Genomic DNA, 23,373 nt, shown 5'->3' on the forward strand with positions numbered 1-23,373 from the left:
TTTTCAACTAACTATTTGACTTTTTGTTTGTTTCTTATCTTTTTCAAAACCACATAACTACTTTTCCCTCTCTAATTTTCGAAAATATCTCATCCCTTTTTCAAAAATTCTTTTTAATTAATTAATTATTTTAATTTTAATTCTATGTTATCTTTTATCTTCGAAAATTATTTAACTTCTTTTCAAATTTATTTTCGAAATTTCTTCCCTCTCCCCTTCTTCTATTTATTTATTTATTTACTAACACTTCTTTTCACCTCTCTTCATCTCAAATCACTGCCCCTACCTATTCATTCTTCTCCACTTTCATTCCCTTTCTTCTTCTACTAACATAAAGGAATCTCTATACTGTGACATAGACGATTTCTCTTTCTTTTCTTGTTTTCTTCTTCCCTATATGAGTAGGAACAAGGAAAAACGCATTCTTGTTGAAGCCGATCTTGAACCTAAAAGGACTCTGAAGAGGAAATTAAGAGAAGCTAAATTACAAAAATCCAGAGACAACCTTTCTGAAATTTTCGAACAAGAAAAGGAGATGACAGCCGAACCCAACAACAATAATGCAAGGAGGATGCTTGGTGATTTCACTAAACCAACCTCCAAATTTGATGGAAGAAGCATCTCCATTCCGGCCATCGGAGCAAACAATTTTGAGCTGAAACCTCAATTAGTTGCTCTAATGCAACAGAACTGCAAGTTTCATGGACTTCCATCTGAAGATCCTTACCAGTTTTTAACCGAGTTCTTGCAGATTTGTGAGACTGTAAAGACGAATGGAGTAGATCCTGAAGTCTACAGTCTCATGCTTTTCCCTTTTGCTGTAAGAGACAGAGCTAGAACATGGGTGGACTCACAACCTAAAGATAGCATGGACTCTTGGGATGAGCTGGTCACGGCCTTCTTGGATAAATTCTTTTCTCCTCAAAAGTTGAGCAAGCTTAGAGTGGATGTTCAGACCTTCAAACAAAAAGATGGTGAATCCCTTTATGAAGCTTGGGAAAGATACAAGCAGATGACCAAAAAGTGTCCTTCTGACATGTTTTCAGAATGGACCATATTAGATATATTCTATTATGGTCTACCTGAGTTTTCTAAGATGTCATTGGACCATTCTGCAGGTGGATCCATTCACCTAAAGAAAACGCCTGCAGAAGCTCAAGAACTTATTGATATGGTTGCAAATAACCAATTCATGTACACTTCTGAGAGGAATTCCGTGAATAGTGGGACGCCTCAAAGGAAGGGAGTTCTTGAAATTGATGCTCTGAAGGCCATATTGGCTCAGAACAAAGTGTTAACTCAGCAAGTCAACATGATCTCTCAAAGTCTGAATGGATGGCAAAATGCATCCAACAGTACTAAAAAGGCAGCTTCTGAAGAAGCTAACGATCTTGAGAACCCTGCAATGGCAGAGGTTAATTACATGGGTGAACCTTATGGAAACACCTATAATTCATCATGGAGAAATCATCCAAATTTCTCATAGAAGGATCAACAAAAGCCTCAACAAGGCTTTAATAATGGTGGAAGAAACAGGCTAAGCAATAACAAGCCTTTTCCATCATCTTCTCAGCAACAGACAGAGAATTCTGAACAGAGCCCATCTAACTTATCAAATTTAGTCTCTGATCTATCTAAGGTCACTTTAAGTTTCATGAGTGAAACAAGATCCTCCATCAGAAATTTGGAGGCACAAGTGGGCCAGCTGAGTAAGAAAATTATTGAAACTCCTCCCAGTACTCTCCCAAGCAATACAGAAGAGACTCCAAGAGGAGAGTGCAAGGCCATTGATGTAATCAATATGGCCGAATGCACAAGGGAGGAGAAGGATGAAAATCCTAGTGAGGAAGACCTCCTGGGACGTCCCTTAAATAAGAAGGAGTTTCCTGTGGAGGACCTAAAGGAATCTGAGGCTCATATAGAGACCATAGAGATTCCACTAAATCTCCTTCTGCCATTTATGAGCTCTGAAGACTATTCTTCCTCAGAAGAGGATGAAGATATGACTGGAGAGCAAGTTGCTCAATATCTAGGAGCTATCATGAAGCTGAATGCCAAGTTGTTTGGTAATGAGACTTGGGAAGGTGAACCTCCCTTGCTCATTAGTGAACTAGATACATGGGTTCAGCAAACTCTACCTCAAAAGAAACAAGATCTTGGGAAATTCATAATACCTTGTACCATAGGTACCATGACCTTTGAAAAAGCTCTGTGTGACCTGGGGTCAGGCATAAATCTTATGCCACTCTCTGTAATGGAGAAACTAGGGATCATTGAGGTACAACCTGCCTTATTCTCATTACAATTGGCAGACAAGTCAGTAAGACAAGCTTGTGGATTAGTAGAGGACATATTAGTAAAGGTTGAAGGCCTTTACATCCCTGCTGATTTCATAATCCTAGAAACTAGGAATGAAGAGGATGAATGCATCATCCTTGGAAGACCTTTCCTAGCCACAGCAGGTGCTGTAATAGATGTTAACAGAGGAGAATTAGTCCTTCAATTGAATGGGGACTACCTTGTGTTTAAGGCACACGGCCATCCCTCTGTAACAAAAGAGAGTAAGCATGCAGAGCTTCTCTCAGTACAGAGTCAAAAAGAGCCCCCACAATCAAACTCTAAGTTTGGTGTTGGGAAACCTTCATCATGCTCTGAACTTCTCTAAGGCTCCATGAGAGCCCACTGTCAAGCTAGTGACATTAAAAGAGCGCTTGTTGGGAGGCAACCCAATTTTTATTTATCTAATTTTATTTTTATTTTATTGTTATTTTGTGTTTTATTAGGTCCATGATCATTTGGAGTCCCGAAAAAAATACAAAAATTAAAAACAGAATCAAAAACAGCAGAAGAAAAATCACACCCTGGAAGAAGGACTTACTGGCATTTAAACGCCAGTAAGGTACATCTGGCTGGTGTTCAATGCCAGAATAGAGCATGGATCTGGTGCTGAACGCCAGAAACAAGCAACATCCTGGCGTTTGGACGCCAGGAATGTACCCTGAGGAAAGCTGGCGCTGAACGCCAGTAACAAGCATGGAACTGGCGTTCAACGCCAGAAATATGTAACACATGGGTGTTGAACGCCCAGAACGTGCACCACTTCGGCGTTTAAATGCCAGAATGGTATGCTAAGGCATTTTACATGCCTAATTGGTGCAGGGATGTAAATCCTTGACACCTCAGGATCTGTGGACCCCACAGGATCATCTCAGGATCTGTGAACCCCATAGGATCCCCACCTAACATATTCTCCCCTCTTCTCAACATTCATTCTCTCTTTCCAATAAACACTCTTCCCCAAAACCCTTCACCAATCACCTCAATCTCTCTTCCCAATTACCCCCTTCACCACTCACATCCAAACACTCTTCCCCATAAACCCCACCTACCTTCAAAATTCAAAAATCTTTCCCACCCAAACCCACCCTAAATGGCCGAACCTACCCTCTCCCCCCTCCCTATATATACCCCTCCATTCTACTTCATTTTCACACAACACAATCCCCTCTTCTATACCTTGGCCGAAACCTACACCTCCCCTTCTCCTCCATCTTTTCTTCTTCTTCTTCTCTTCTTTCTTCTCTTGCTCGAGGGCGAGCAATATTTTGAGTTTGGTGTGGTAAAAGCATAAGCTTTTTGTTTTTCCATAACCATTGATGGCACCCAAGGCCGGAGAATCCTCTAGAAAAGGGAAAGGGAAGACAAAAGCTTCCACCTCCGAGTCATGGGAGATGGAAAGATTCATCTCCAAAGCCCATCAAGACCACTTCTATGATGTTGTAGCCAAGAAGAAGGTGATCCCTGAGGTCCCTTTCAAGCTCAAGAAAAATGAGTATCCGGAGATCCGACATGAGATCCAAAGAAGATGTTGGGAAGTTCTAACCAACCCCATTCAACAAGTTAGAATTTTAATGGTTCAAGAATTCTATGCCAATGCATGGATCACTAGGAACCATGATCAAAGTATGAACCCGAGTCCAAAGAATTATCTTACAATGGTTCGGGGGAAATACTTAGATTTTAGTCCGGAAAATGTGAGGTTGGCATTCAACTTACCCATGATGCAAGGAGATGAATGCCCCTACACTAGAAGGGTCAACTTTAATCAAAGATTGGACCAAGTCCTTATGGACATATGTGTGGAAGGAGCTCAATGGAAAAGAGACTCCAAAGGCAAGCTGGTTCAACTAAGAAGACTGGGCCTCAAGCCTGTGGCTAGGGGATGGTTGGAGTTCATTCAACGCTCTATCATTCCCACTAGCAACCGATATGAAGTCACTGTGGATCGGGCCATCATGATTCATAGCATCATGATTGGAGAGGAAGTAGAAGTTTATGAAGTCATCTCCCATGAATTCTACAAAATAGCCGATAAGTCCTCTACTTTGGCAAGGCTAGCTTTTCCTCATCTTATTTGCCATCTATGTTACTCAGCTGGAGTTATCATAGAAGGAGACATCCTCATTGAGGAGGACAAGCCCATCACTAAGAAAAGGATGGAGCAAACAAGAGAGCCCACTCATGGAGCCCAAGGGACACATGAGGAAGCTCATCACCAAGAAATCCCGGAGATGCCTCAAGGGATGCACTTTCCTCCCAACAACTATTGGGAACAACTCAACACTTCCTTAGAAGATTTGAGTTACAATGTGGAACAATTAAGGGTGGAACATCAAGAGCACTCCATCATTCTCCATGAAATAAGAGAAGATCAAAGAGCAATGAGGGAGGAGCAACAAAGGCAACGAAGGGATATAGAAGAGCTTAAGGACATCATTGGTCCTTCAAGAAGAAGACGCCACTAAGGTGGACTCATTCCTTGTTCTTATTTCTCTGTTTTTCGATTTTTATGCTTCATGTCTATTTATGTTTTGTGTCTCTACTTCATGATCATTAGTATGTAGTAACTATGTCTTAAAGTTGTGAATAATTCCATGAATCCTTCACCTCTCTTAAATGAAAAATGTTTCTAATTCAAAAGAACAAGAAGTACATGAATTTTGAATTTATCCTTAAATCTAGTTTAACTATATTGATGTGGTGACAATACTTTCTGTTTTCTGAATGAATGCTTAAACAGTGCATATTTTTTATCTTGTTGTTTATGAATGCTAAATTTGTTGGCTCTTAAAAGAATGATGAACAAAGAGAAATGTTATTGATGATCTGAAAAATCATAAAATTATTTCTTGAAGCAAGAAAAAGCAGTGAAAAAGCAAAAGCTTGAGAAAAAAATGGCAAAAAAATAGAAAGAAAAAGAAAAAGCAAGCAGAAAAAGCCAATAGCCCTTAAAACCAAAAGGCAAGGGTAAAAAGGATCCAAGGCTTTGAGCATCAATGGATAGGAGGGCCCAAGGAAATAAAATCCAGGCCAAATCGGCTAAATCAAGCTGTCCCTAACTATGTGCTTGTGGCATGCAGGTCCAAGTGAAAAGCTTGAGACTGAGTGGTTAAAGTCGTGATCCAAAGCAAAAAGAGTGTGCTTAAGAGCTCTGGACACCTCTAACTGGGGACTCTAGCAAAGCCGAGTCACAATCTGAAAAGGTTCACCCAATCATGTGTCTGTGGCATTTATGTATCCGGTGGTAATACTGGAAAACAAAATGCTTAGGGCCACGGCCAAGACTCATAAAAGTAGCTGTGTTCAAGAATCAACATACTTAAGTAGGAAAGTCAATAACACTATCCGAAATTCTAAGTTCCTAGAGAAGCCAATCATTCTAAACTTCAAAGGAAAAAGTGAGATGCCAAAACTGTTCAGAAGCAAAAAGCTACAAGTCCCGCTAATCTAATTAGAATTAATATTCATTGATATTTTGGAATTTATAGTATATTCTCTTCTTTTTATCCTAATTGATTTTCAGTTGCTTGGGGACAAGCAACAATTTAAGTTTGGTGTTGTGATGAGCGGATAATTTATACGCTTTTTGGCATTGTTTTTAGGTAGTTTTTAGTATGATCTAGTTACTTTTAGGGATGTCTTCATTAGTTTTTATGCTAAATTAACATTTTTGGACTTTACTATGAGTTTGTGTATTTTTCTATGATTTCAGGTAATTTATGGCTGAAATTGAGGGACCTGAGCAAAACTCTGATAGGAGGCTGACAAAGGACTACTGATACTGTTGGAATCTGACCTCCCTGCACTCAAAATGGATTTTCGGGAGCTACAAAACTCCAAATGGCGCGCTCTCAACGGCGTTGGAAAGTAGACATCTAGAGCTTTCCAGCAATATATAATACTCCATACTTTATTCGTGATTAAATGATGTAAACTGGCGCTCAACGCCAGTTCCATGTTGTTGTCTGGAGTCAAACGCCAGAAACACGTCACGAATCGGAGTTGAACGCCCAAAACACGTTACAACTTGGTGTTCAACTCCAAGAGAAGCCTCAACTCGTGGATAGATCAAGCTTAGCCCAAACATACACCAAGTGGGCCCTGGAAGTGAATTTATGCATCAATTACTTACTCCTGTAAACCCTAGTAGCTAGTCTAGTATAAATAGGATAGTTTTCTATTGTATTAGGCATCTTTTGACTGCTAAGTCTTTTGATCACGTTTGGGGGCTGGCAATTCGGCCATGCCTGAACCTCTTTCACTTATGTATTTTCAACGGTGGAGTTTCTACACACCATAGATTAAGGGTGTGGAGCTCTGCTGTACCTCAAGTTTCAATGCAATTTCTATTATTTTCTATCCAATTCGATTTATTCCTATTCTAAGATATTCGTTGCACTTCAGCTTTATGAATGTGATGATCCATGACACTCATCATCATTCTCACCTATGAATGTGCGTGACTGACAACCACTTCCGTTCTACCTTAGACCGGACGCATATCTCTTGGATGCCTTAGTCAGAATCTTCGTGGTATAAGCTAGAATTGATGGCGGCATTCATGCGAATCCGGAAAGTCTAACCTTGTCTGTGGTATTCCAAGTAGGATTTCGGGATTGAATGACTGTGACGAGCTTCAAACTCCTGAAGGCTGGGCGTTAGTGATAGACGCAAAAGAATCAAGGGATTCTACTCCAACCTAATTGAGAACCGACAGATGATTAGCCGTGCTGTGACAGAGCATTTGGACCATTTTCACTGAGAGGATGGGATGTAGCCATTGACAACGGTGAGTAGAGATTCAGAAGGAACACAGCACCTCCATGCACCTATCTGAAATTCCCACCATTGAATTACATGAGTAACTTTATCTTTATTTCCTGTTTATTTTATTTTTCTTTTGAATATCAAATCCAATCATATTTGAATCCACCTGACTGAGATCTACAAGATGACCATAGATTGCTTCATACCAACAATCTCCGTGGGATCGACCCTTACTCACGTAAGGTATTACTTGGATGACCCAGTGCACTTGTTGGTTTGTTGTGCAAAGTTGTGAATTGAATTTTAGACACCATGATATTGAGCACCAAGTTTTTGGAGCCATTATCAGGGAATTAATTCCATACAACAATAAAGAGTACGAATCACAATTTCGTCCACCACCCATAGAGGTCGGTCGGACGACCTCCCCACACTTAGAAATTTGCACCGTCCTCGGTGCATACAAAGAAGATCAAGGTGGATGGGTTGCTACAATTGATGAGCTCCTTCAAAAGGTTGTGCAGATGAACTTATTTGTTGCCCCATTTAGAAGCTTTTCCATTTCTTTCCTTCTCGGTGGCCAACCTCAAAGGAGAGAAAAAGAAAGAATTAAGCCTACACAAAGATAGCGAAGCATATAGAACATAGGCGGGGGCTAATGCTAAATAAGAGTAAAGTTCTCACTACATGTTAGCTACGCATGTGTGTGAGAAAGCAATTCAAGCAAAGGCATATTAACTAATGCTTGATGCAAGAGTAGAGTTAAAGTATGAAAAGCAGTCAAAAGCATCAAGTTCAACTAGAAAGAATGGGTCGTGAGAGACATGCAAGTTCATATCAATGCATAAAGAGTATAAGAGTCATACAAGATTAAGCATTGATTTAAAAGTTTCATCACCCAACAATATCAAACAAGTCAAGAAGCACCAAGATTAGGCAAGAAATTCTCAACAATTGAGTAAGAGAATTCAACACCATTATTAAAATAAGAAACTTGAAAGAAAACAAAGTAAAAACATGCTATAAAAATAAAATGAAAATGCGAAGAATAAAAGTATGCGAATGCAATGGACAAAAGAAAATGGAAGATGAGAAAAAAAAACTCTTTTTTTTTACCGGTGCGGATGCGTTATGCGCGCTTATGCGCCGATGTACAGTTTGGCAGAAGGACGCTTACGCATCAGGTGCGCGCACGTGTGGGTTGCAGGCATAGAATAGGCACAAACTGGGCATAACTCTCTGGAACATGTACCAGGAGGGCAGGTGCCGCTATCGGCGCGCACGCGCACAACGTGCCTGCACGCGCATTGCACATTTAACATCAAGGACGTGTACGCGCCAGGTGTGTGCACGCATGGGTGGTTTGTGCCTCAGGCATGGTGCTGGCGCAGTGTAGGCACAACTCTCGGGTCAATGTATGGAGGCATGAAATTTTGCATCCACGCGTACGCGTACATGGCGCGTCCGCATGGATGTTCAAAAATGCTTGAGGTGCATACGCGTGCCAGGTGGGCGCACGCGCGGGTTAGTGCTCTATTTTTCAAAATTTTTTTCATGTTCTTGCACCAATTCAAGCATTCCAAACCTCCAAACAGCTACCCAAACACCATAAAACCTTATTCAACCTACTAGACTACCAAATAAGCTCAACAAACCAATAAAAACAAGAAACTAAACTAATTCTACCGGTATGTACAAAAGGAAAAATGAAAAGATGTTACCATGGTGGGTTGTCTCCCACCTAACACTTTTGTTTATTGTCCTTAAGTTGGACATTTTGAAGGCTCCTTGTCATGGTGGTTTATGCTTGAATTCATCTTGAAATTTCCACCAATGCTTGGACTTCAAGTAAGCTCCAAAATTTAAGATCAATGGTACCAAGCTTTGATGAAGTTCCACACAAGCTAAGGGCTTCCAAAATTGATCTTCATCTATTCCCGGATCCCAAGTCTTTTTTCTACACGCATCTTCAAGTTGATCATCACAATTCCAATAGGGTGAGAAGTGATCCGAATTCTTAAGTAAACACCAAAGCATCTTCCTAGACCCCTTTAGTTGAGAACTATACCAACCATTGTTCTTAGACATTGAGTTTCCAACCATGAGGAACCTTGATTGGCATTTCCACCCACTAACCAATTCTCTCCTACTCTTGACTCCACAAAGGGCTCTAAGTTGCCCATCATTTTCAATCAAACCATATTCAAGTGAGAAAGTGAAACTTAGGGATAGAAATTTTACCCACTCAAATATTGTGTTGGATGATGGTGACTTAGGAAGGGGGACCTCCCCACACTTAGCCAATATGAGATCCATTTCCTTGTGCTCTTCCTTGATTACTTCCACCTCTTTACAACTTTCCACAACTTCAACCTCTTCCTCTTGGTGGCTCTCTTCCAATTCAATCTCTTCTTCATTGCTCAACAAGGGCATGGGAGGTGAGGTATCTTCTTCTTTGATCTTAATTTCAAGCTCAAGAGGAGAGGATTCAATTGTAGATAAGAAATTCTCAATGATTGAATCCGTCTCTTGATCAACCTCTTCCAATCTTTCATCACTCATACTATGCCTTGGAGGTTACGCATTATCCTTCTCAACATCAAATTCAAGCCCATTGGAAGAAGGCTCAACAACTTCCATAAAATCTTCAATAACATCACTTGGTGTGGAAGTGTTCTCAAGCTTGAAATCCACCTCTTGTTCAACTTCGCCTAACTCTTCAACCACTTCTTTTTCTTCAACAATCTCTTCCTCCTCCACTTGTTGCAAGAAATACCCCATCTCTTTGTCCTCATGTTGAGATTCTAAAATCTCCTTTATGCTCCTTTCTTCGGTTGATTTCTCACACTCATCCGTGGAGATGCTTTGCTTGTTGCATGAGCCCCATGAGTGCAAGACAGCGGTAATGTTAGCAAACTGAGCCATGATTTTTTCAAATATGGGAGGTGATTCATCTTGTGGTTAAGAGTTCTCATACATTGGAGGTGGTTTATCTTGGTACTAGTATGGAGGTGGTGGTTCTTGAGGGTATTAGGGGTTGAATTGGGGTAGTTCTTCATATAGTTCATATGGTTCACAAGGTGGTTAGTATGGTGAATATGGGTTAGGGTCATATGGAGGAGTTTGATGAAAAGGGGCTTGTGAGTAAGGTAGTTCAAAATCATGTTGAGAGGATGGTTTATAGGCATGTGGTGGTTGTTGACAATCACAATAAGGGTCACCATATCCATTAGATTGATATGCATTAGGATTAGAATTATACCCATAAGAATCCGGAGGTTGTTGTTGCCAATAAGGTTGATCAATCCTTTGAGGCTCTTCCCATCTTTGATTGTTCCATCCTTGATGTATATTGTCATTGTAGCTCCCATTTCCTACAACATAATCTGAGCCAAACTCATAGCTAAATTGATGAGAATTCATAATAGCAAAGAGAAACAAAAACTAACAAAAATGAGAAACAAAGTCCTAAACCTAACAAAAACTAACAAACAAGCAAAAGACAAACATATTCACATATTCACAATAGCCAATAACATAACACCATTGCAACTCCTTGGTAACAGCGCCATTTTGATGAATGAGATTTGCTCGATGGTCTAGATTTTCTTCTTGTAGAAAGAATTACTTCGTTGTAAGCATAACTCCAAACCAACAAACAATTCTCACATAAAAAATATTGAGTTGTCACATGTACAAACCCCAATGAAATTGCAATGAAGTGCTCAATTATTGGCTATGAAGTATATTTTAGGGTTTTCGGGATAAGAGACATGGAATGTAAATAGTAATAAATAAACTAACAACTAACAAAGCTCTTGGCTAGATATGAGAACTAGAAGACCTATCCTAGTTATCCTCCTTAATTGTGATAACAAATTATCCATTGCTACCACTTAGTTAACCTCTAACCATGGAGAAAAGTCAAGTGGATGAATCAACTTGATTTCACAAGTCCTAGCCAACTCCCAAGGGAAAGACTTGTGTTAGTGGTATCCAAATCAATTAGCAACTTCCAATTGTCAATCATATCAAAGGAATTAGATAACTCAAGCGTCACTAATTACTCCACCTAGGCCAAGAGTAAAGGGAACTACTCAAAAATTAGAGGAAACATTTTATCAAACACCTAGTGTGCAAGAAAAGTAAACATAACAAAATTCAAGAATTAAATGAAACCCATAACTATCAATAGGAAGAAATCAATAATAGTAAGCAAGATTAACATAAAAGAACATGGAAACATAAAATTGCATTAAAGAAAATTAAGATCCAACAATTGTTCATAAACATAAAAAATGGCAAAATAAAGAAATTGACAAGTAAAACTAGAAGAATAGATATGTAATAACAAGAAATTAAAAGGAAGAACTAAATCAAAACAAGAATTATAACTTGGATCCAAGAAGAATTAACTAAAACTACCCTAAAATCCAGAGAGAGGAGAGAGCCTCTCTTTCTCTAGAATTCTCCCTCAAACATGATGAAAACTAAAAATATGGCTACTTGGTTTATTCCCCCTTCAATCCTTGGGTTCAATAACATCAGAAATGAGTTGGATTGGGCCCAAAATGAGCTAGAAATCACTGGCCATGAGTTGCTCTTTAGTGAATCACGTGCATCATCAGCGTGTCCGCGCACATGGCGCATGCGCGCCCCTATACATCAGGTAATTATGACAAATTTTATATCATTTCGAAGCCCCGGATGTTAGCTTTCCAATGCAACTAGAACCGCCTCATTTGGACCTCTGTAACTCAAGTTATGATTGATTGAGTGTGAAGAGGTCAGACTTGACAGCTTTGCGATTCCTTCATTTCTTCATGAGTTCTCCCACTTTGCATGCTTTTCTCCTCACTACTTCCATCCAATACTTGCCTTATGAACCAAAAATCACTCAACAAACATATCAAGGCATCGAATGGAATTAAAGTGGATTAAATTTAGCTATTTTAAGGCCTAAAAAGCATATTTTCACATTTAAGCACAAATCAAGGGAGAATTGCAAAACCATGCTATTTCATTGAATAAATGTGAGAAAAGGTGATAAAATCTCCCAAATTAAGCGCAAGATAAACCACATAATTGGGGTTTATCATGTTGACAACCCTCTGCTTTGGCGAAGTTATCCTTGTGGCTTGATATTTAGGCTTTTAGTGACTTGTCCAATGACTTTTTAGTGTTCTTTATATAGAACCTTTTTTAGTCTCGGATGACGTTCATAGCCCTGCTTTGAGATTGTGCCTTCTTTGAGTGGAGTTGTATCCCTTTTGGCTAAGCACATTTGAGCCTTAAGTTGTTTCCCAACCTTTTGGCTTGTTCTTTTTTGAAGTCGTACTTGTGCCTCTTCTTTAGCTGACGGCGACCTGTATGATTTTGCCCCTACTTGAGTTTTGATCTTTCTGTGAGATCGTGCTTTCAGAGCTTCGATCTCTTTGAGGAAGTCGTACTCAAGCATCCTGACTTTGGTCGATCTTTGAGTAGTTTCTCCTATGTGCGAGTCTGGTATTGCCCTTTTTAGTTTGTTGAGGGGACTTTTCAGCCTTCTTCCGACTTGTTTGTCTTCGCTGTTCGGGTTTTTAGTCATAATCCAACAACTTTTTAGGTAGTGTTCCGATGGGGAACCTTTTTACAGTTTGTTTGGATGACTTTTTAGCGCCATTTTGATTTGTGCTTTTGCCTTTTAAGTAGTGTCTTTTTTCAAGACTTCCGTACCTTTTAGCAAAGCATTCCTGGCCTTCCTCTGGCCATTGGGAGATGTCTTTGTCCCCTTTGTGGATCTTTGTAGAGTTTCAGTACTTTGTTGTCCGACCTCTTTTGATCACTTCTGGTTTTGTCCACTTTCTGCTTGGTCGAGGTGGTCCTTGGGGCTAACTTGTCGGACGACATTTTAGTGTTCTCGTAGAACACTTTTTAGTCAGTCTGAACAATTTTGATAGCCTTTTCGTGGAGTCGTGGCTTTTTGGGCGGAGCTATGTCCGTTTTAGCGCACGTTTTTCATTGGTCCGACTTCTCTTGTCGATCCTTCTTTAGCTTTTGTTGGTCCGATTTCTCTTGTCGGTCCAAGCTGTAACTTTCGTTGGTCTGACTTCTTCTTATTGGTCCAAGCTATAGCTTTCGTAGGTCCGACTTTGTCGGTCCAAGCTGTAGCTTTCGTTGGTCCAACTTCTTCTTGTCGGTCCCTTCTAAGTTATTTTTAGTAATCCACTTTATTTGGACCTTTGTCAAGTCTCTTTTAGGGATTACTTTTTATAAATTTTGTAGCTTTGGCGAGGGCCAACTTTTTCCTGTCGGTCCCTTCTAAGTTATTTCTAGTAATCCTCTTTCTTGGACTCTTATCAGGTCTCTTTCAGGGATCACTTTTTATAACTTGTTTGTGGGAGACCGACTTCATCATGTCGGTCTCTTCTTAAGTTATTTCTAGTAATCCGCTTTCTTGGACCCTTATCAGGTCTCTTTCAGGGGTTACTTTTTATAACTTTTTTGTGGGAGACCGGCTTCATCATGTCGGGCCCTTCTAAGTTATAGTAATCCTCTTTAATAGGACTGCCTAGACCTCTTTCTAGGGATTTACTTGTAACTTTGGTTATTGACTGGTCCGACTTCTTGGTATTGGCCGGTCTTTAAGTTATTATTTAGCAATCCATTTTATTTAAGACCTCGTCAGGTCCTTTCTATAGATCACTTTCGATAACTTTTTGCATTATTTTGTTTTCATCTTTGCCGATTTTGTAGAAATTGGGTTTAATCCCTGTTTGGTCGACCTTTTGATAAATTTGGTTTTCATCTCCGTTGGTCTTTATCGTGATCGTGTAGTGAATTTGATTTTCACTTTCTGCCGATCTGTAGCTTTATTATCAGACGATGAATGTTTAAGATTAATGTGGCTTGATTGAGTAGTGAATTTGATTTTCACTTTGTCGACCTTTTTCGAAATCAAACGATGAATTCGGTTTTCATCATTGTCAGGCGGTGAAGTTGGTTTTCACCTTGCCGACCTGTCGCTTTGAAATCGGACGATGAATTTGGTTTTCATCTTGCTGACTTTGTTGTGATCGGGCGGTGAATTTGGTTTTCACCTTTCCGACCTGCCGTAATCGGACGTCTTGGTAGAAAACCTTTTAGGAAATCTGCAATCTTTTAAACAATAAAATGAAGATAAGAGTGTGTACATGTTAGTACTTACCCTTCTAGGTCGGGAAATCTTTATGGATCTCGGCCTGTCGCCCTTTTTAGATTGCAGGTATGCCATGACCTTGGTAGCTCTTGCCCCTTGAGGTCAGATACTTTGTTGTAGCCTTTTCCCCATTACCTTTAAACACTTAGTATGGTTCTTTCCAGTTGGATGCTAGTTTCCCTTTCCCTGACCGACCTGTTCCGATGTCATTTCAAAATAGAATGAGATAGTTGTTGGCGAAACTTCGCTGGATTACCTTCTGATTGTATCTTGAGGCCATTTGATGATTTAACGCATCCTCCCTAACTCGAGTAGGTCGAGTTCTTCCCTTTGGATTTGGGAGTTGACCTCTTTTTTGTAGAGGATCATTATGGGGGATCCTTTTTCGATCTCTACTGGAATTATTGCCTCCACTCCACGAGTCAATCGGGAGGGTGATTCCCCCGTGGTGAAGTGTGGAGTTGTCTGATATGCCCATAGGACTTGTGGGAGCTCTTCAGCCCAAGCTCCCTTTTGATCTGAAGAACTTTGGTTCTTTCTGCAAAAAGTTTGCATCTTTGATCATTTGTTTTTCTTTTGTCGTTCACCTTTGAGGAGAATGTGTGCTTTGCTTAGGATTTGGTTGCTGTTCCTGTTTCTTTTCATCGTTGCCTGACTCCTTTTGTACAAAAGTTCTAGCTTTTGTTTTGACCTTTTGTTTGAGAGGTGTTCGGACTGTTTGGATATAGATTGTCGGCTTCTCTTCTCTGTGTTCTTGCCCTGTTGTTGCCTCTAAAGGGTGCCCCTGGACTTTCATGTGAGTCCTGGGGTTTCTCTTTTACTGCTGTATCTGATATTTGATGTTTTGCTGTTATTGTCTGAGTTGTTTCTTTATTTGTCCGAGTTGTTTGGTAATAACCCCATGGTTGACCTATGTCTTCTTGAAAAAATATTACTAAGATGTCTACTAAGATCTCGGATGGCATGTCTGATTGACTGGATTCCATAGTTTTAATGCGTGTTACTGTGGCTGACACTGAGTACTGTGTGCGACTTAGGAGGTTCCGTAGAATTTGTAGGGATAGGGATGAGGAGAAGAATTATGAGCTGGTGTTGCCGGACCCTGAGGAGAGGGTTTGTTTTCCTTCCTTGTTGTGGTCTTGTAATGTAGCCTGGATGAGGCTTCTGTTATTGTCCCCTGGTTTGGTGTTGGCTAGTTTTGAAAATGCATTAGCTCGGGCATTCTGCTCCCGAGGTATGTGTCAGACTTCATATTCCCGAAATTATCAAAGCTATTGGTGCTGGCTGATTTTCAAAGTGCATCAACTCGGGCATTCTGCTCCCGAGGTATGTGTCAGACTTCATATTCCTCGAAATGTCCGAGCTATTTTCTATTTTTGTCCAAGGTCCCCCGAATTGTCTGAGCTGTTCTTTGGTTTTGTCTAGGGTCCCCGAATTACCCGAGGTATTTTTTCATGGTGGGATCCTCAGCTTGGTTGCTCCCTTGTATTTGTGAGGTGACTACTTGTGAATCCTTGTTCATGGTAAGCTCCTACCTTCTTAACTAGCCTTAAACCAGCCAGTAGTGCCTCGTATTCAGCTTGGTCATTTAGCTTGATTTGGCTTCCCTGATCGCTTTTTATAATTACACCTGCACCACTCCCGATTTTTTTGAAGAGTCATCCATGTTGAGTTTCTATTTTGTAGGAGTTTCCGGGGTGTCAGTGTACTCTGTAATGATGTCGGCCAGATACAGTGATTTGATGGCTGTCCAAACTTCATGTCAAAGATCAAATTTGGATAACTCGATTGCCCACCGTAGGATTCTTCTAGCTAAGTCTGTTTTCTGTAGGATGCCTTTTATGGGCTGGTTGGTCCGAACTCTAATAGTGTGAGCTTGAAAATATGGGCGGAGTTGTCGAGAAGAGAGCATGAGGGCGTAGGTGAACTTTTCTATCTTTTGATAGTTTAGTTCAGCCCCTTGCAGAGCCTTGATGATGAAGTAGACGGGTTGTTGCCCACTTTTGTCTTCTTTAACTAGTGATGAGGCTATTGCCCAACTTCCCACTACGAGGTATAATATGAGTTTTTCACTTTCCCTTGGTCGGGTAAGAATGGGTGGTTGCCCCAAGAATTTTTGAAATCTCGGAAGGCTTGTTTGCACTTCATTGTACTATTCAAACCTCTCTCCTTTACTTAATATACCTCTTTGAGGTGTCTTTTGCGAGATGATTTAGAGATCTCTCCTCCTGCGAATCCTCCATTTATCATATGAACAAGTCTTCTTAGGGGTGTGAGGTGGATGTTCAACTCGTCCGACCTCTTCGGTGTGAGGTGGATGTTCAACTCGTCCGACCTCTTCGGTGTGAGGTGGACGTTCAACTCGTCTGACCTTTTCGGTGTGATGTGGATGTTCAACTCGTCCACCCCCTTTGGTGTGAGGTGGATGTTCAACTCGTCCGACTTCTTCAATGTGAGGTGGATGTTCAACTTGTCCGAACTCTTTGGTGTGAGGTGGACCTTCAACTCGTCTGACCTCTTTGGTGTGAGGTGGACCTTCAACTCGTCCGACCTCTTTGGTGTAAGGTGGACCTCCAACTCGTCCGACCTCTTTGGTGTGAGGTGGACCTCCAACTCGTCCGACCTCTTTGGTGTGAGATGAACCTCCAACTCGTCCGACCTCTTTGGTGTGAGGTGGACCTTCAACTCGTCTGACCTCTTTGAAGGATCTTAGCAAACCACGGACGATAGTGGATCCCTTCCATGAGAGACACCCGGAGAGGGGGTGTAGTTGTGGTATTTTTTAATCTTCTGTCCATGCTGATCTTCTTTTCTCTTGGACTCTTTATCCTTATCTCGGGAGGAGTAAAAGGATCCGGATTTTGAGGTCTCTCCTAGTCGAGAGTTTTCCTCCATGTTGATGTACTTTTCTGCTCGTTCTTGAACCTCGTTTAGAGATTTTGGATGCTTCTTGGATATTGAGTGACTGAAAGGTCCTTCTCGCAAGCCACTAGTGAGACCCATGACAGCTGCTTCTGTTGGCAGACTTTGTATGTCCAGACGTGCTTTGTTGAATCTTTCCATGTAGTTGCGAAGACTCTCCCGATCTCCTTGCTTGATCCCTAATAGGCTTTGGGACATGTTTGGCTTTGTCTTTCTGGATGGAAAATCTGGCAAGAAATTTCTTGTCTAAGTTGTCAAAACTTGTGATGGATCTAGGAGGCAAACTGTTGAACTACTTGATTGCTGTCTTTGTTAAGGTAGTTGGGAAGGCTTTGCAATGAACTGCATCTGAGGCGTCGGTGAGGTACATTCTACTTTTGAAATTGTTGAGATGATGGCCTAGATCTATAGTGCCCTCGTACAAAGTCATATCTGGGAGTTTAAAGTCTTTTGGGATTTTGGTCTTCATGATCTCCTTGGTGAATGGATCTTGTTCCTTACGGGAGCTATCCTCAAGAGGGGATCGGTTGGCTTTGGTCTTGAGATCGGCTTCGAGTTTTAGGAGTTTGTCCTCCAATTCCCGGCGTCGCCTTATTTCTTTTTGTAGGTCTTTCTCAGCCTCTCATTGACATAGGGCTTCTTCTTCAAGTTGTTTTAAACGGTCTTGAAACGCCTCCATGGCTCCCGCATTTGGAGAATTCGTTTTGTTGCTAAGTTGAGGAGTATCCTTTGGTGTAGTGTCTGCGTTTTTGTGTGGCGTTTTATCCTCTAGATCTGAATTGTGGTCATTGTCATGGTTGTCCGCCATGATGATGGGATGACTTCCAGGTCCCCGGCAACGGCGCCAATATTCTGAGGGTTACCTGAAGCTGTAGGTCGATCTCGGATGAGATCTTCTGTACTAGTCGGAGCTATCGTGTCCGACTTGTTGGACTTGGTGATGGTGTTGATCCTTCGTCACCGGAGGGTGGTGGTACCTGCAAAGGACTCCGATGCTTAAGTTAGCAAGGATATTAAGCAGGTTTTCAGTAGAATCAGAGTATGAGTTATACCTGGGTGCTCCAGTGTATTTACAATGGTGTAGAGTGACCTTTTTAGATAAGATAAGTTATTTATCCTATCTTATCCTATCTTATCTTTGAGTGAGATCATCCTATCTTCTGGGGAACCGTCTTTATCTTTTCTGGGTCTTTAACTACCTTTAGATTGGGCTGTGTTCCTTCGTTTGGGCCTACTTGGGCCTCTGTGGCGTTTTGTTCGAGCTCTTTGTGAAGAGGTCGGACATTGGCTGAGCTTTTTGAGAAGAGGTCGGATAGTCTGACCTAAAGAGGTCAGTCGGCTTGTCACTAAACATCCCCGGTCAGACAGCGTGACCCAGGGTATGAACAGATCCGTTGATGAATCTTTTTGTGTAAAATTTGCAAGCTTAATGACAAGTAAATTTGATATGAGTCTCATGGGTGAACTAACATTTTTTCTTGGGATGAAAATCAAACAAATGAAGGATGAAATCTTTGTTCATCAACAAAAATATGATAAAGAGTTGGTAAACAAGTTCGGAATGAAACTTGCTAAGCCGATGAGCACCCCATACATCCCTTTTCAAAGCTAGATAAAAATGGAAAGGATATTGATGAGACAAGATATTGAGAAATGATAGGCTTATTTATGTACCTAACAACCTCAAGACCTGATATAATATTAAGCGTGGGGTTGTGCTCGAGATTTCAATTCCAACCCAAAGAGTCTCACATGAGTACAGTGAAGAGAATTATTCGCTATATCCTAGGCACTACAAATTATGGGTTATGGTATCCTAAATCTGAATTTATTAATTTAATTGGATATTCAAATGCTAATTTTGCAGGTAATCGAGTAAATATAGGAGAAGCACCGGTAGTATTTACTGCACTATTGGAAATGCTTTGAATGTATGGACCAATAAGAAACAAGGGACAGTGGCGTTGTCCACTACTAAAGCTGAGTATGGCGCTACCTCTCTATGTTGTTGTTAGCTTCTTTGGTTAAATCAATTAGCTTACTACAAATTGAATGTATCTAATATTCCTTTGATGTGGACAACATGAGTGCTATTAACATTTCTAAAAACCTGGTTTTCTACTCTAGACCAAAACATATTGAAGTTCAATCTATTAGAGAACATGTCCATAATAGAAATATTGATATTCAATTTATTAAGTCTGAAGATCAGCTAGCTAATATTTTTACCAAACCATTAGTTGAAGAGAGGTTTTGCAAGCTTAGAACTGCTCTAGGAATCATTTATTTCTCTGATTTAAATTAAATTTTTAGTATAACATTGTTTTTCTAGTTTATCTTCTAGATAGGTAGAAGATTTTTTGCAAATAATGGTAATGACTTACCATCAACTAAAGAAAGATTGGTTTATGGTCTAGATTATCTGTACTGTAACTTATTGATAATTGCATTTGCAAATTTCATTTTGGGGTTTAATTTTGTTTTGAATGTTTTTTTTTATTTAACTTTTTTCTCTCAAAATCTTTCCTATTATGTTCATATCATCATATCTCATTAAAATCATTTTATCTCCTGCAAATCATATCTTTCCTTTTTTATATCATATTCCTTCACTTCTTTTATGTCATATCTTTTCTTTTCATTTTTGATATGCAACTGTCCTCTTTTCCACTAACTCTGCATTTAAACTACATTGTTAAGTCCAACCTAATGATGACTAAGGGCTGGATTGATATCCTGAAGTAGTACATCGAAGATCTTGCCTCTAAGCACTATTTTTTTATGATGAGGATGCTGAGGAAGACGAGCACTCAGCCAGCTCTGATGCTTAATGACTCTAGTCATTAATTTGTTATTCTATTTTGTTCTAAAGACATATTTTAGATGACTCTATAACCACACATTTTTTCTCAGTTTTTTGGTCTCTAACAAGTTCTTACAAGTCCTTCATTTGGTCTCTTGATGATAAAAAGGGGAGTAATAGAAATAAAAAAAACTATTAATTACTTATGGTTTATTTTTTTGGGTCATGTTCGCTGAACTTATGGTTTATGTTCTAAGACTTGATTATTATAGTTTCTGTGATTATATTTTAGTTTAAGAGTTGGTTTATTGACTGCAATCTCTTGCTCACTATATCATATAATTATTATTGTTAGTTGTTGCTTGTGTTTCTGCTGCACTTTGATAATTCAGTTCAAAGTCTCCATAGCATATATTCAAAGGGAGCTTTAATATCTAAATTTAGGAAAAGTTTTTTTCTACAAATAAAAGGGAAGTTATCCTACTCTTGTTAATTCTCATTAGATGCTCTCTATTTTAAAATGTTTGTCATCAAAAGAGAGATTGTTGAGTTTGAAAATGATCTTACAATTATTTGTTATAACAAACATTTAATTAATTATATTAATTGATTGATTAATGACTTGACTTAATATGTTACAAAGTTTCAACTTTGAAATTGTATAAATGCTTGTTTGGTGTCAAATTGGAAGAGATTTTTGTTGCCAAAAATGGAAAAGAAAACATATAACAATAGTGATGATTATGGATAGTAAGCAACGGATAGTTGAGCAGTAATTAAAATAGATTTGGAAAGAATCATCCATTAAAAGCAAGATTTAAAATGATTATAAAGGAGGTGTGATACTATTAAAAGCAATGGATAGTTGATCATATTGCAGTAATTGCAATATGATGCATGCATGTCTCTAGTGCAGATCATGTTCTCACATGTTGGTTGATTGTCCACACCTGACAACACTCCTTAAATAGGCATTACGTACCGTCCCTATCTCAGAAAACATTCCTTCCATGAACATTAAGTATCGTCGTCCTCATGGGGAATCATCGTTCTAGTTTCAAGTGAGTGTTACATATCGCCGTCCTCAATGAGCCGTACTCACAGTCTCAAGTGGGCATTACATATCGCCGTCCCCACTGAGTTGTACATAGTAGGCATCTCTACAGTAATAAATTCTGATCCGCTCTAGAATATTCAAGCTTAGCTAGTACATTCATCCTGACCAACGGCTGTTTTCCTAACTAGTACTTTTTCCCTGGCTCGGGGTCTCTACCTAGCTAATAAAAAATGTCTAATACCATATTTTATTTGTAACACCCTAACTATCAGAATGTCATGCTTCTGGTTGCGCCACTTTGATAGATTGGGTATTACGACGATTCTTAACATATTTAATACTAAAATAGGAGCATGTTTAAAACTTTAAACTGTATAATCTTTCAAAAGGACTCTTTAGCTTAGAACATAAATATGGACATACGAACCAGATACAATACTTAAAAATCATATACATATATTCATACTTAGTATAATTTACAAGCCTTGCATATCAAAATTCCTATCCCTCTTACAAAAAAATTGTAAAGATAAGGGCGAGGGAAAAAGTTACTAATACAACACAAAAGGTCTTTTACACAGAAACAAAATAAATAAACTCTTCCAACTTCGTCCTCCATATCCTGAAAAAGGAAAAAGTCTATACGGGAGTAAGAACATCGTCTTCGCTGGTTCTCACTGTAGGGTTAGAGAATTGCTATAATAAGATACGTAAAATAAAACTATTTTTAAAGTACAATGATTAATGCCTACCTTATGTACCTTTTGAAAAACCAAAGATTTACATTCAAAAGTCCAAAATCCTTTTTAAAAGTGAAATTCATTAATTCTTCAAAAATCCAAAACCTTTTCCTTTTGTATCAATATTAAAATGTTTCCTAGACAGTATGAATAACCAAGTTGTTTCAAGCATAAGTTCATTAAGTCTATGCCGAACCAGTTTAATTTTTTCATACTTTACTAAACTGAAATCACAACCCAATCATGGCCCTAGGCCCAACAACTCAATCAACATCCAGTTGACCACAATCCATTCAATTTCAGTCACAAACACAAGTAGGAAAGTTCAAACACAACCAAGGCAGTTATATCAAGTAGAGCAATTAGTTGTTAAACATAATTATTCACATAGGCAAACCAATTACAATATGCACACCCAAACAATATCACATAGATGCATATGATGAATGACTGCCCTATGGCTGAAAAGTCACTTCTGTCAGTTATCAAGCCAACCCGACAAGTCCTGTTGCTAAACCCTGGACTGTCCCTCGTACTCGCATCCTCAAGATTCTATACATAGCTTTTTCTCATTCACATATAAATTTTTCTCGTTGGGAAAATCTTTTCTGGGAATTTATACGTGCCCGATCACCTTACGACATAGGGTCAACAGAGTATCAAGTCTCAACTTCGAGCACGTGGTGGCAAGCCATTGTTCTTTACCCAGGAAAACTCATATCTCAGATAAAAGAAGTGCATAAGCCTCATTACCATTCATAATCATTCATTCATCATTTTCGCACTTCCTTAACAATCTATACCAAGTCAAATCATCATTCATGACATATATCACTTTTTCTCAAATCACTTTACTTTGAAACCAAAATTAAACTCATCTTTGACTCAATTTCAAAATCCTCATATCTCAAATTATTTTAAGCTCATAATCCACTTTTTTTTTATCAAAAATAAATTCTCTTTCAAAACGGAACCACTTTATGTAACATTTTTCAAAACTTCCAACAATAAGTGAAACTTTTCTTCGAAAAGATTCAAAATCCTTCACTTTAAAATCATCCATTTAACTACTTTAAATCGGAGTTGTCCATTAACTATTTCGGCAAAGTCTCAAGACTTTAATCGGAGCTACCAAATCCCTTTCCTTAAGTTCATTAAAATTCTTAAAATCATATTTTTCTGGTTTGAACTAAATCAAGGGAATTCCAAATAAAAACCAAATCATTTAGAATAAAACCAATCCATTTAAACCAAAAACAATTTTCAATTTTATTCCTTAAAACCAATTCCGTAACTTTTCCAAAACATCGCAAACGGAATTATTCGGTCAAAAATCCATTTTCTTTTAAATTCACTAAAACTCCTCTGAATGAAATCCTCAAGTCAAATTCAAAAATATAAACCCTTCTTACAAATAAAACGGCCTCAAAACATAAGCCTTTTCTAAATGACTTACACCCAAAATATAATGCTTTTCTTAAGAAACAAAGCTAAATCATAATTCTCTTTTCAATAATTCATTTCAAAACATAATTAATCACTTTCTTAAATAATTCAAGTAAAATAA

The 23,373-nt window shown here is 39.1% G+C and overlaps 1 non-coding gene across 1 annotated transcript; it reads right to left on the minus strand.

Annotated features, from left to right (window-relative positions):
• Positions 1 to 934: 934 nt before the first annotated feature.
• On the minus strand, positions 935 to 1,038 carry LOC112805098 (small nucleolar RNA R71). The gene has a single exon (XR_003203708.1). It is a non-coding gene; the product is annotated as a small nucleolar RNA R71 (small nucleolar RNA).
• Positions 1,039 to 23,373: the final 22,335 nt, after the last annotated feature.

The sequence above is a fragment of the Arachis hypogaea genome, chromosome 5 (genome assembly GCF_003086295.3).
Source record: "Arachis hypogaea cultivar Tifrunner chromosome 5, arahy.Tifrunner.gnm2.J5K5, whole genome shotgun sequence".
Taxonomy (NCBI): domain Eukaryota; kingdom Viridiplantae; phylum Streptophyta; class Magnoliopsida; order Fabales; family Fabaceae; genus Arachis; species Arachis hypogaea.